At 42.9% G+C, this 10,931-nt stretch overlaps 1 long non-coding RNA gene across 2 annotated transcripts in view; it reads right to left on the reverse strand.

Moving 5' to 3' along the window:
- The window catches only part of LOC112549926, a 28,867-nt gene that overhangs the window by 17,189 nt on the left and 747 nt on the right, over nucleotides 1–10,931 (reverse strand). The window contains exon 2 of one of the 2 annotated variants that reach the window (XR_003093560.1): nucleotides 241–507. This is a non-coding gene — a long non-coding RNA (uncharacterized LOC112549926). Of the gene's footprint in view, nucleotides 1–240; nucleotides 508–649; nucleotides 1,109–10,931 lie in introns of those variants that run through there. The other variant, XR_003093559.1, reaches the window with a different exon arrangement.

Below are 10,931 nucleotides of genomic sequence, written 5' to 3' on the forward strand. Positions count from 1 at the left end.
GAAAGCCCCCGGGCCACGGGCCGCCTCGCCGCTCTCTAATCCGCGCGCGTCCCCTCCCACCGGGCCCTTTTCCTGGGCCTCTGGGGTCCCAGCAGAGAGCCAGGGACCACCTGAACATAGCAGCGCGGGCCACCCACTCCGCCATTTCAGGCTTCTGTCAACCCCTCCTCCTGCCGCCGATCACTTACAAAGAGGAATCCGAGCCCCAGGCCCCCTCGCTCCCACGGCTTCCCCACATACCTTGGCATCCCGCGCGCGATCAGCCCCGGCCCGGAGCCAGGGCCCGGCACCTGGGGCGGGGGCCCAGCCCGCGCACCCCGCGCTGCTTTCTCCGCCCGGAGCGCAGCAGCCTCCATATAGGCCATGCTGCCTGTGCGACCAGGCCCTAGCGCATCGATCTTCGTTTGCTAATCAGACACAGTCGCTTTGTTTGTATCAGCTTCTTGAGACTGGCGGGGCAGAAGCTTTACCCCACACCCTGGTTCACAGAACATGGTGGCTTCCGGGCTACAGTCGGGGACACAAACAGCAAAAGTGACCAGATACATCCAACCATCCCTGGCTGGGTGTTTACATCCTTACATAAAATAGGCTCCCTTCAAACATCCAGTGCCTGACACTGTTTAAAAATACAGACATGAGGGGTTACTCCAGTTTCAAGCAAGTACAACTGTTTGTGCTTTTTTAATACAAGGCTGTTATGCATCCTGCGTCATAACATCAAAAATACACCCCTTTACAACTTGAGTCATCACAAGAGCATCTATGCAGTTACTTGTCAGGGGAGCATTTATATTCAGAAGAGCATCAGCGCACAGTTCTTTGTCACATGAACACGAATGTTCACAATAACACATTTGCACAAATTGATTTGCCTATCTAGCAATGTTTGTAATTGCACAACTTTTGTCTTAAGGTGACCAGCATGGCTGTTCTGCTGCTGCTTTTCTTCTCTCCATGAAGAATACCCTCCAAAGAAAAGACCCTATAAGCAATATTGCACTACTACCCTGATGACAAAAGCAGAGGCAATATTGATAGGGTCTTATCCTTAAGGTTATGAAGCTGGATTATGCTTCCTGCAGCAGGTGACTGGACGTCCATTAGTCTGCAAATGTGTAAGGGGTAAAAAGTTAGAAAATAATGCACCCCCCTATCAAAAGTACAATTACTTATCACTGGGGAGGAAGAAAGGCAAAACCATGAGATGCATCTCTTGAGGTTATGTCTGCTATAGAAAATGGAATCTAGGCATAGGTTCTCATTTTTTCCAGTGACAAACATTTCATTACAATGTGGATTTTATCCAGGTTTGGGTATCTCTCCCCCAGCCCTGTATTCCTTCCTTCAATCTGGATTTTCTCTCCTTTCTTTAAAGCGCAGGCTGGATCCACTGTCTAACTTGGAGAGGCTGGGACCTTCTCCTACTTATTTTATTACTAATTATATTTTGAACTCATTAGTAAAAGGATTGCAGGCCCCTGTAGAACTTCCTTTCTAGGGCTGTTCTGCTGATAGGGCACAGGGATTTTAAACACCTCTCCTTCATTGGAAATAAGGGCATTCAATACACAACAAAAATTAGAAAGTGAAACAAGATCTCCAGAGCTGGCTCCACAGCTCAGATTAACGTGCACAGATTACCTAGTTACATTCAACCTGCTTTAAAAACGTGCGTGTCTTTGCCTAGGATCCATAATTTTTCAGCCTCTTTCTATGCATGACGGGAAGACACCAACCTTCTCTCATCAATGTTATGACTGTATTAGTTCTTAATACTTAGGCGACCAGAAAGACAAAAATCGAAGAGAAGAGCCAGAACTTGCCCGTCTTCTCTGGGAGTCGGAGCTCCTCTACCTAAGTAAACCTGCTCTACTGGAACTGGACTATTAAGTAAACCTGCCCCACTGTATTTATCATCTAGTAACACTTGAAAAACTAGAGCGAGGAGGAAGGAAACTTTATTCCCAGGCCATCCCAAACCAATTCACGATTTTGACACTTTAAGCTTCTCTTTCCTCAGCCTGCTTTCCAGCGGATTAAATAAAAGTGCAATGGAGAGACAATCCCCTAATTCATGGAATCCTGGCTAATTTATGCATTCCACATTGATCTGGTCTTTGCCATTAGAGATCCCTGGCGTTTGGCATGCTGGTGCGAGACAGCCCTCTATCCCCTTTGATGTTGGCTCACTTGCCAACAGAAACTAAAAACCAAAGACACTTGCACAGAAGTGGGAATAGGGCAGAGGCTGCATTAATTGTTTAGTTTTTTTAATGGACTGATAAACAAAAACAACATGTAGTTCAGTTTGTCCTGTTTATTGAAAGCAGATAGGAATCCTTTTTTATGTATTATTTATTTGTAGTAACCTTTGCTCACAGTAATTAAAAGGCCATGTTCACAGAAGGGTGTTCTAAGCAGATCAGAATGGTTTTACCAAACTTTGGTATTTTCGTTACCTTGGCAAGTTCTGTTTTAATTCTGCCATTCTGCTTTTCAACAGTCTCTGGCAGCTAGATCTTTAGTTAGGGTTAAAGCATTTTTTTAAAAGACAAGAGCTAGTTTTGGCCTTACCTTTCCATCTACTGCAGTCCAATAACTCCAGTTTCTATTTTGTTTATATTTATCAAGTCTTTTTCCTCTCTTCAGCCTGTATGTTATTTCAAATGAGACTTAAAAGCCCCCCATTCACCCTTTCAACCTCTCCAGTGGCTCAAACACTGTTCCCACTGGTGACTTTAAACTGTAAAGTCACAATTCACAACTTCAGGTGGTGTTACTCTTTGAAACGGCAAACCAAAAAAAAAAAAAAAATCAGAATTCAACAGTCTCTACACAATTTTGACCTGTGATATTATTATAAAATCTACAACTGACATGAAAGAGTAAGGGACACAGTTATGAATTTCAACTATGACTTTAAGGTCTGAGAAAAATGCACCATTCTGTTACTCTGTTTTTACACTGCTGGGTCTGCCCTCAATGCCTAGATGCATCTCAAGAATTTCCTTATCTTCAACTGTCCAAGTACACTCCAGGGTCTCTGTGATGGTGTATTTGTACTGGTCTCCTACACCCTCCTCTCCCCCCTCTTGCAAGACAGAAAAATAAAAGACTGAATCAATACCCAATAATATTCACACCATTTGCAAACAATATGCAAAGCCTGTGTTGATCCCTTCCCCATTGGAGGAATGCTTCCCTGGAATGTATATGGGGGTTATTTTAAAATAAACATTTAAACACAAGATTATGAAATGCATTCTATTTATACTCTAAGAGGCTGAGCGTCTCTAGATATGTTTAGAAACCTCTCTCGCCTTTAATCACATTTATAGAAACTAAATGGAAATGTCACCAGGACTAGTATGGAAATGACGCTTTAAATGCTGCTCAATAAAGGCAACATTTTGGAGTTTTGACTTGCATGACTGTGCTGGAGTCACTGCAGTATTTTTAAGCCACCCATTCTTGATGTTAATAGACACAGTAGACTAAACTGACCCTATTATGCAGCTCTGGGCTAAATAAAGTAGTGCACTGGCTTCCAGAGCTCAGAGGTCTCCTGCTTAAGTACCAGACCAGACCCTGGATACCCTGATTTAGTTTAGGGATCCAGTTCCTTACTTAGATCCATTACTTTTTTATTTCATTTTTCCTGGTTAAGGTGCCAGTCTAGGAAGCAGATTTTTATTATTGAATCAGCTGCAACCTTACAAGCTATAGCTGGGTACCCAACCACCAGCCCAATCCTATTTCTCTGTCCATATGTATGCACTTCAATAGCTAAAGGAGCTAGGCAGTTTTAAAAAGCCATCTTGCTCTACCATGTATATATGTGTAGCCTACAATCTGTTTTCTGCAAAGGAATTGACACTGTTACCAAAGGTCAGACCAAACGCTGTGGAAACAGCTGTATGTTGAGATTTGATTTAGAGTTTTACATCCTATTTGATTTTTTAAAGATCATTGTTTTAAAACTGGGGAGGGTTGTCTTCTTAATTCTCTCTTTTTCTTTAAAAGAAAAAAATTCTTGGCATTCCAGCCCCACTCCGTAAGCCTATCTAGCAAGTCTGTACAAATCCTCCCAGAAAAAAGGGGATTCTTGCTTCCATGCAAGAGTCAACCTGTCCAGGTGTGCAAGAGGCTCCAGAGCGTAAGGGTTTGTAATCCTCTCTGAAAACATTAGCTTCCCAAGCAGCTTTCACCCACTGAGCTGGGGGGATTCGCTGTCACCCACAGTCATTTATCAATACATTCCCCTTCTCCTGAAATCAGAGGGGATTACACTCCAGAATGTCCTGCCATTTGATTCTCGCTTAAAATATTTAGTTTGTGGGTTTCAATAACCCTTTTCTCAGCAGCAACATTTCCTCGGCTGGCAGAAGCCAGATCTGCGTCAGTGAGCTCCATTAAAAGGAATGACAGAGCTCCTTAAACAGCCTAGACTTTGTAACCCCACAATATGGCTTTTTCTGCATGGTGTTTACCAGCACTCTGCTGTCTGATGGAAAAAAAAAAGGCACTGTGGTACTGACTGTAGGAGCAAAATAGGGCTGAAGCCTATCACCTTGGAAATGCTGAGCTCCCGCCTTGCAGTAAATATAGTAAAGCAAACAAAATGCCGTAAAGTGCCCTAGCCCTGATGCTGAGCACGTGGGGCTGGCCTTGGGGCACTCCAAAATGTCCCTCCCCTGGTCACAAAGAGGGAGGCACCCTCCCCGGCGCAGATCCAGCACCCTGCAGACCCGCGAGCAAAGAGCAAAATGTATTTGCACTGGGTGGGTTTATTGCATCCCCCCCTCCAGCTCAGCACCACCAGGTTTTGCAGGGGGGGTGGAAAAACCCCATCCCAAAACTGCGCCTCCTGGCCCTGCTGAGCGAGGCCCTCCCCCAAACCACCCAAGTCAAAGCAAAGCATGAGCGACCTTCATATGAATCCAGCACTAAATGCAATGACTCAAAAAGTCCCCCTGAAAAAAAAAATCCCTCTGAAAACTTAAAACCATCTGATTTCACTTTCCGCTCCAATTGGTTGTGCAGCCAGGGCGCAGGTCTGGCCTCCTCCCGCACACTGCTGCCCTGTGTGCGCTGCCCTCGCAGAGGAGGGCTCTTTTAACAAGTTTATGCAACAACAGGATGGAAGCTCTCCCGGAGCCCTTCCCCCTCGCCCCGACCTGATTCCCTGCATTCCTCCCGCGCCCCCTCCCCTCCCCCTCGCTCCCAACTGGAGACAAACGCTGGAATCTCCGCACACACATGCAAATGGTTTCCCTTGCACAAATGCAGCCTCCTGAAGAGGCCTTTGCTTCCGAATCCCCCCCTTTTTCTTTCCTCCACTGCTTCCCCCCCTTCGCTGCTACATTCCTCAGCCAGGCAGGGTTAAAAAAAAAAAAGAGAGAGAGGGAGAGATTGGGGAAGGGAGGGGCTGGAATGTGCAACCTCCATCCCAGCCCTGAAATCTGCAGGGAACCCCCCCCCAGACGAGCCCCCTCCCTCCTTTGTGTCCTGTCTTTTGCTGCTTAGGAGCAACTTCCCGATCAGCAAATATCCTATGCGCAGAATTAACTGTCTCACCCGTGCGGGAGCACTGCTCGGCTTGCACTGCAGGGGCCTCAGGAACGCGCCCACTGGGTGGAACTCAAGGCACCTTTCAAAAGAATAGCCCCTGCCACCTCCAATATCTCCTCCACACCCAAACGCTAGAGCCCCCTCTCCCTCCATCTCCAGCACATCTGCTATATTTTTTTAACTTCAGTTCACTGAAATCAAAACCAAACGGCGTGCCCCCCAGCTCCGCACAGGCAGGCAAGCAGCAAGGTTTGCAATGCTGGTGAGGCCATCTTCCATCCTGCACCACCCCCAAGGGCTCACTGACACTTGTTTTCACTTGCTGCTGGGCTCATCCATGTGTCTGCCTGCACACCCACACACACATGCACATGCACATACACACACAGCGCCGAGGTGCTTCCCCGAGAGGGGATGGCTTCCACCTGATCTCCCTCCCCCCCCGACACAGGAAAGGGATCCCTTTTTAGCACTGCACCGAGGTCACCGAGCTGCTACTCTCCTGCTCCCGGTTATGTCATTGGGAGTATGGTCATGCCAACAAAGGGAAGATTTTCCAGGTTTCACTCTCCCCCAGCTTCTGATTAATTGAGCACCAGGAGAAGAAAGAAAATTAAAAAAAAAAAAACAAAAAAACACTGAGCAGGCTTCCTATTCCTTCACACGCAAAAATGACAAACATGCTACAATGCACAGAGATGCATTAAAAAACCCTAGGAGAAAGAGAGAGCCAGGCAGGCTCAGGTTACCTCTGCTTAGGTATGTGAAACATACCACATCAGCTGCCTGATTTCTTTTCACCCACCATCATTTTGCTAATGGTTCAAACTAGAAGCCTTCCCCCTCCTCCTCTGGGTGTGGAGGGGAGACAGGCTCTCCTCACCCCTCACAATAAAGACAGGGATTGAAAGGTCTGTTTTAATTAAGAATGGGAAGGCTCTATTGTGGACATAAGCTTCCCCTGCTCCTTCTGAAATGGGATTCAACCCTCTAGGAAGTGGTACTCCATTTTCTGCCTCCCATGCTTTGCTCACTAGCCCGCCCTGGCCTGGGTTGGGATATGCAATTCCAATCGAAAATTCTCATTTACAGAGATTTGATTTCCAATATTATGGCTTCCCTGCACCTTCTCCCAAGGTACCAGCCCAAAGCCCCTGTAAAAAGATAACAACCCCCACCCCCTTCCTTAGCAGCTGCAAGTGAAAATCCCAAGAACAATCCAAGTGACAGTCGCCAACATATTGTTATTTAAAGATCAATTCCTAACGCAACGCAACTGTTTCCAGGCCTACATCACCAATGCATCTCCTAGATTCACTTCCCGTTTACTACTGAGAAGAGCAGAGAAAGATCAGGTCTTTCAAAGCCCTATTGATTATTATTTATATGCCCCCTAGGTTTTTTAAGCAAATGAACGTATTACTTCTACTTTACTCACAACATACTCTTCTAAAAACTAACAGCTACAATGCACCCAGAAAAAAATATATAACAGGGAGGAAAAAAGAAATTAAATAGCCTGTGAATATATACAATCACTAGATTCCATACACAACAATAGCATCCTTAGGTCCATAAAAACCCTTTGGTTTAAAACCGGAAATAAAGAAAAGGTCCAACTGGGAGAGAGGCTTTTGGTTTTTTGCCTTGGTAAGAGGTAGTGGTGGTTCTAAAGCAGGACAAGAGGGCTTTTAAATTTGAATAGGCTGTCTTTTTATTGTACAACTTGGACACACAAACACACACCAGTGGTAGGAGGGGAAGTCCATTTTGTACACTGAAGCAGTCACAAACGGGAACAAAAACCCAAGGCATTTCCATAAGACCATTCAGCCTTAAAAAAAAGAAAAAAGAAACCCCCCAACCAAAAAGAGCCCCCTCCAACCTATTTATTGTTTGAGTCAGGTTTTAAATGATCTTGGAATCTTATGCTCACCTAAGCCTTGGGGTGGGGGGGAGGGGAACAGAGGGATGGCTGCCTATTAAAATGCATTAAATAACTATGAAGTTCCACAACGTCAGAGACTGGGTGTGCAACAGTAACTGATCATAAGGATGTATTAGGACTGGAACCAAATGCTTTGACAATATTATTGCACTGCTTTATTTGTGCAGACAGTAGTGCAACATTGTCAGAGCCAGCGATACCAGCAGCCACTGTCACATTCTGCACAGCTGTCCCTGCATCCTTTTGTAAGGGACTGTTACATTAGATTTTTGACCACAATAACGTTTTTATGTTTAGCCCCAATAAAACTCTGCATGCCTTAAAGTTTATTTGAGATCGTAATTAGACAAGGTAAAACAACAACAAAAAAGTTAGTTAAAAATATCAATCAGACCACTGTTAGATATGGCTTGTTAAACAAACAGTTTCAATCTTTTGCTACATACCCAGCATGGCCAAGCACAGTACACTTTAAAGATAGATGTACGTTAGAATGTTTTTCTATGAACACAGGGAGAATAAAAGAACAATGGGCATAATTCAGCATCCCCACAGTACTGGTTTCCATAAAAGGCAAATAATGCAGTAAATTAATCTTAACTACCTAATTTAAAATAAATGTTCAATAGGTGCCATAATGCATTCAGAAGTTTTCTTAATTGCACTGTACTGTTTCATGATGGTTGAACACAAAGCCTATAAAGCATGATGCAATGGTATAGATAAACAGTGCTGTAAAGTGTTATGGAAAACGTTACAGAATTTGTAGACAAGAATGTGATGAGACCTATAGACAAAAAAACCCACAAAGTGTGTGTGTAACAATCTCACACACGTATATTTTTGTGAGCGTGTGTCACCATACAAAAATCACAATACAAGACCTAGTCACACAACAAAATAGCAGCATTAAATTCAGACCACCTTAAATATATAGGGAAAGGTTATTATATAGCAAAAAAAAAAAAAAAAAAAATCCATCAAGAAATTGTTATAAAATTTCAACAGACATTATGAAAGGGGATGAATAATGAATCACTAAGAAAATATTGGTAAACAAAACCAGTAATATGATGCCTTGAAAACTCCCAAAAATATCTGGAGTTGTAAACTTGGTATGTTTAAATAATTCACTATTGTATATCAAGGCATGTGAGAACTTACAATCCCAAATCTCCTTCCATATGTAAAAGCACTGCCACATGTATAAATTTTAACCTTATTTCACACACGTGCATGAATACACTGAAGGAGGCATCTATTTTAGGGTTGTTTGCCCACTCTGAAGAGGGTGGGCTGCTAAAAGGGGTCATGTTTCTGCCAGCCAATGCCCTTTTAATATTGCACTGCTCATCATAATTGCCAGTAGTACAACAGAAAAAGGGCTCTGGACAACAGCATACTTCACAGACTTTTCAATATAAATGATAAATCAGTTAGCAACTTCTCGAAGTGATGGCCTTCAGTGCATGATTTACTCTAAAACAGATCAGTTACATTCAACAAAAAGGAATTTCTTCAAAAGCCACATTGATTCTGTCTCATTCTTCTAAGTTAGCTTTTAATATTTTACAATTTTATCTTGCATTAACTTCAGCCAGAATTTAACTCTACTTATTTATTTTCTTTTGTTTTAATCACAGAAGTCCTGTGTTATCGTGTCTGAAAGGAAAGATTACAACTGTTTTTTTTTCCCTGCATTTTGGAATCAACCTTCTACAAAAATAATATAGAATAAATAAGTTACCAGAAATATTAAAGACAAAATATATATGAAATTAATAGCTGAAATCTTTGATACTTAATTTAATATACACTTGCACCTAGTTTTAAGTATTTTGGTGAATTTGTATTTTAAATGCTAAATGAGGTTTTGCTATTTTAAATAAACATTTTTACTAAATAAGCCTTATAACCACTACCCTCTAAAGGTTTGAGACCTTTGTAAAATCATTCACTTGGAAAATACAACAATAGTACTGAAACTTTTTTCCCTTTTCAAAAAAGCATTTTGATAGTAAGGAGAAAACAGTAGTTAATTACTACAAAGCAGACATTCCAAATAATTTCAGAAATAAGTAACATTTAAAATTCTCTTTGTTATGCTTTGGGTTTAAACAGTTTACCTTTTGTTTCCTTAAATAATTGCAAACTTTAGACCTAAAAACTTGACTGCTTCTTAAAGGAGAATAATTAATTGGCAAAATGATAAAAGGCTGGTTTCAAACTCTAAATATTACCAACAACAACAACAATCTATGCAATGAATCCAAAGTTTAAAACAGCCCCATAAACTATACAGACAAGTAAGATTGGCATCAAATTTTAAAATGGATTAAACTAATTAAAGTCATAGTGAGTTTTGCCTGGCTAAGGAACACTCTAAATGAATTTAACTTGTCAAATTTACCGGACAGAGACAGTAGAAACCTATTAGCCGTGAACTGCCAAAAATCTATTCAAGTCTGAATTTGTATTTTGCTGTTGATTAATTTTCTTTTTTCCTTCCCCCTTTCTTTTTCTCACTGGCATACAGATGCATGCCTAATCCGGAAACCTAGCCCAGTACTGGAGATGTTTAAAAGCAAAAAAGCAAAAAGGGGAGGCAGAAGAAAGAATGTGCTTTAACTTTAGGAAGTTTTTTAAATTCCACAATCCTGGGTTTGTGTTCGAGGGGACGAGGTTTCCTTACACAACTCAAAGACCACACACTGGAGGGAAGCTGAGCGGAATTGGGGCAAAGTGCAAGAATGCCAAAGAAACACTTTGGGCTGCACACCCTGGTTTATTGCAAAAACTCTGGACTATTTAAGCAAAGCATTACTTTTACGAGATTTAAATATTAAGCCAATATAAATACTGGCTGGAGATAGCATCTGACTTATTGCCTCGCTTATTCTGTTTTTTAAGCAAAGGGGAGGGGAGCTTTCTAAAAGAAGATCCCTGGACACAAATATTTTTTCTCCCCAAATTTAAAACATAGAAATAACGTTCTCCAGCTAGTCCAGACGCTTTGCTGCACAATGCAAGCAGGCAACACACACACACACACACACACACACACACAACACCCCTTCACTGAAACACAATACTCAGCGATTAACTGTGCGTGGAGGGGGGGAGAGGGGGGAGGAGAGGGAATGGACTCGACTCTGGCCGAAAGGATCCGAGTCGTGGGATCACACTCCTTTCCTCAGAAGTGTTTGCCTGGATGAAATGTTTGATAAAGGGGGGAACCCAGCTCCCCGCTGTCTAGTTATTTTTCAGCCAAGCCCCTCGTCACACTTCTCCAGCACTTCTGTGCATGGACGAGCCCAGCACACACGCCCCCTTCTCCCCTCCATCTTTCGGAGCGGATGAAAACATCCCGGTTTCTGCTCCGCTCCCTCCGGGCGGGCGGGCGGGCGGG

This window comes from Alligator sinensis, unplaced genomic scaffold, assembly GCF_000455745.1.
Source record: "Alligator sinensis unplaced genomic scaffold, ASM45574v1 scaffold570_1, whole genome shotgun sequence".
NCBI lineage: Eukaryota > Metazoa > Chordata > Crocodylia > Alligatoridae > Alligator > Alligator sinensis.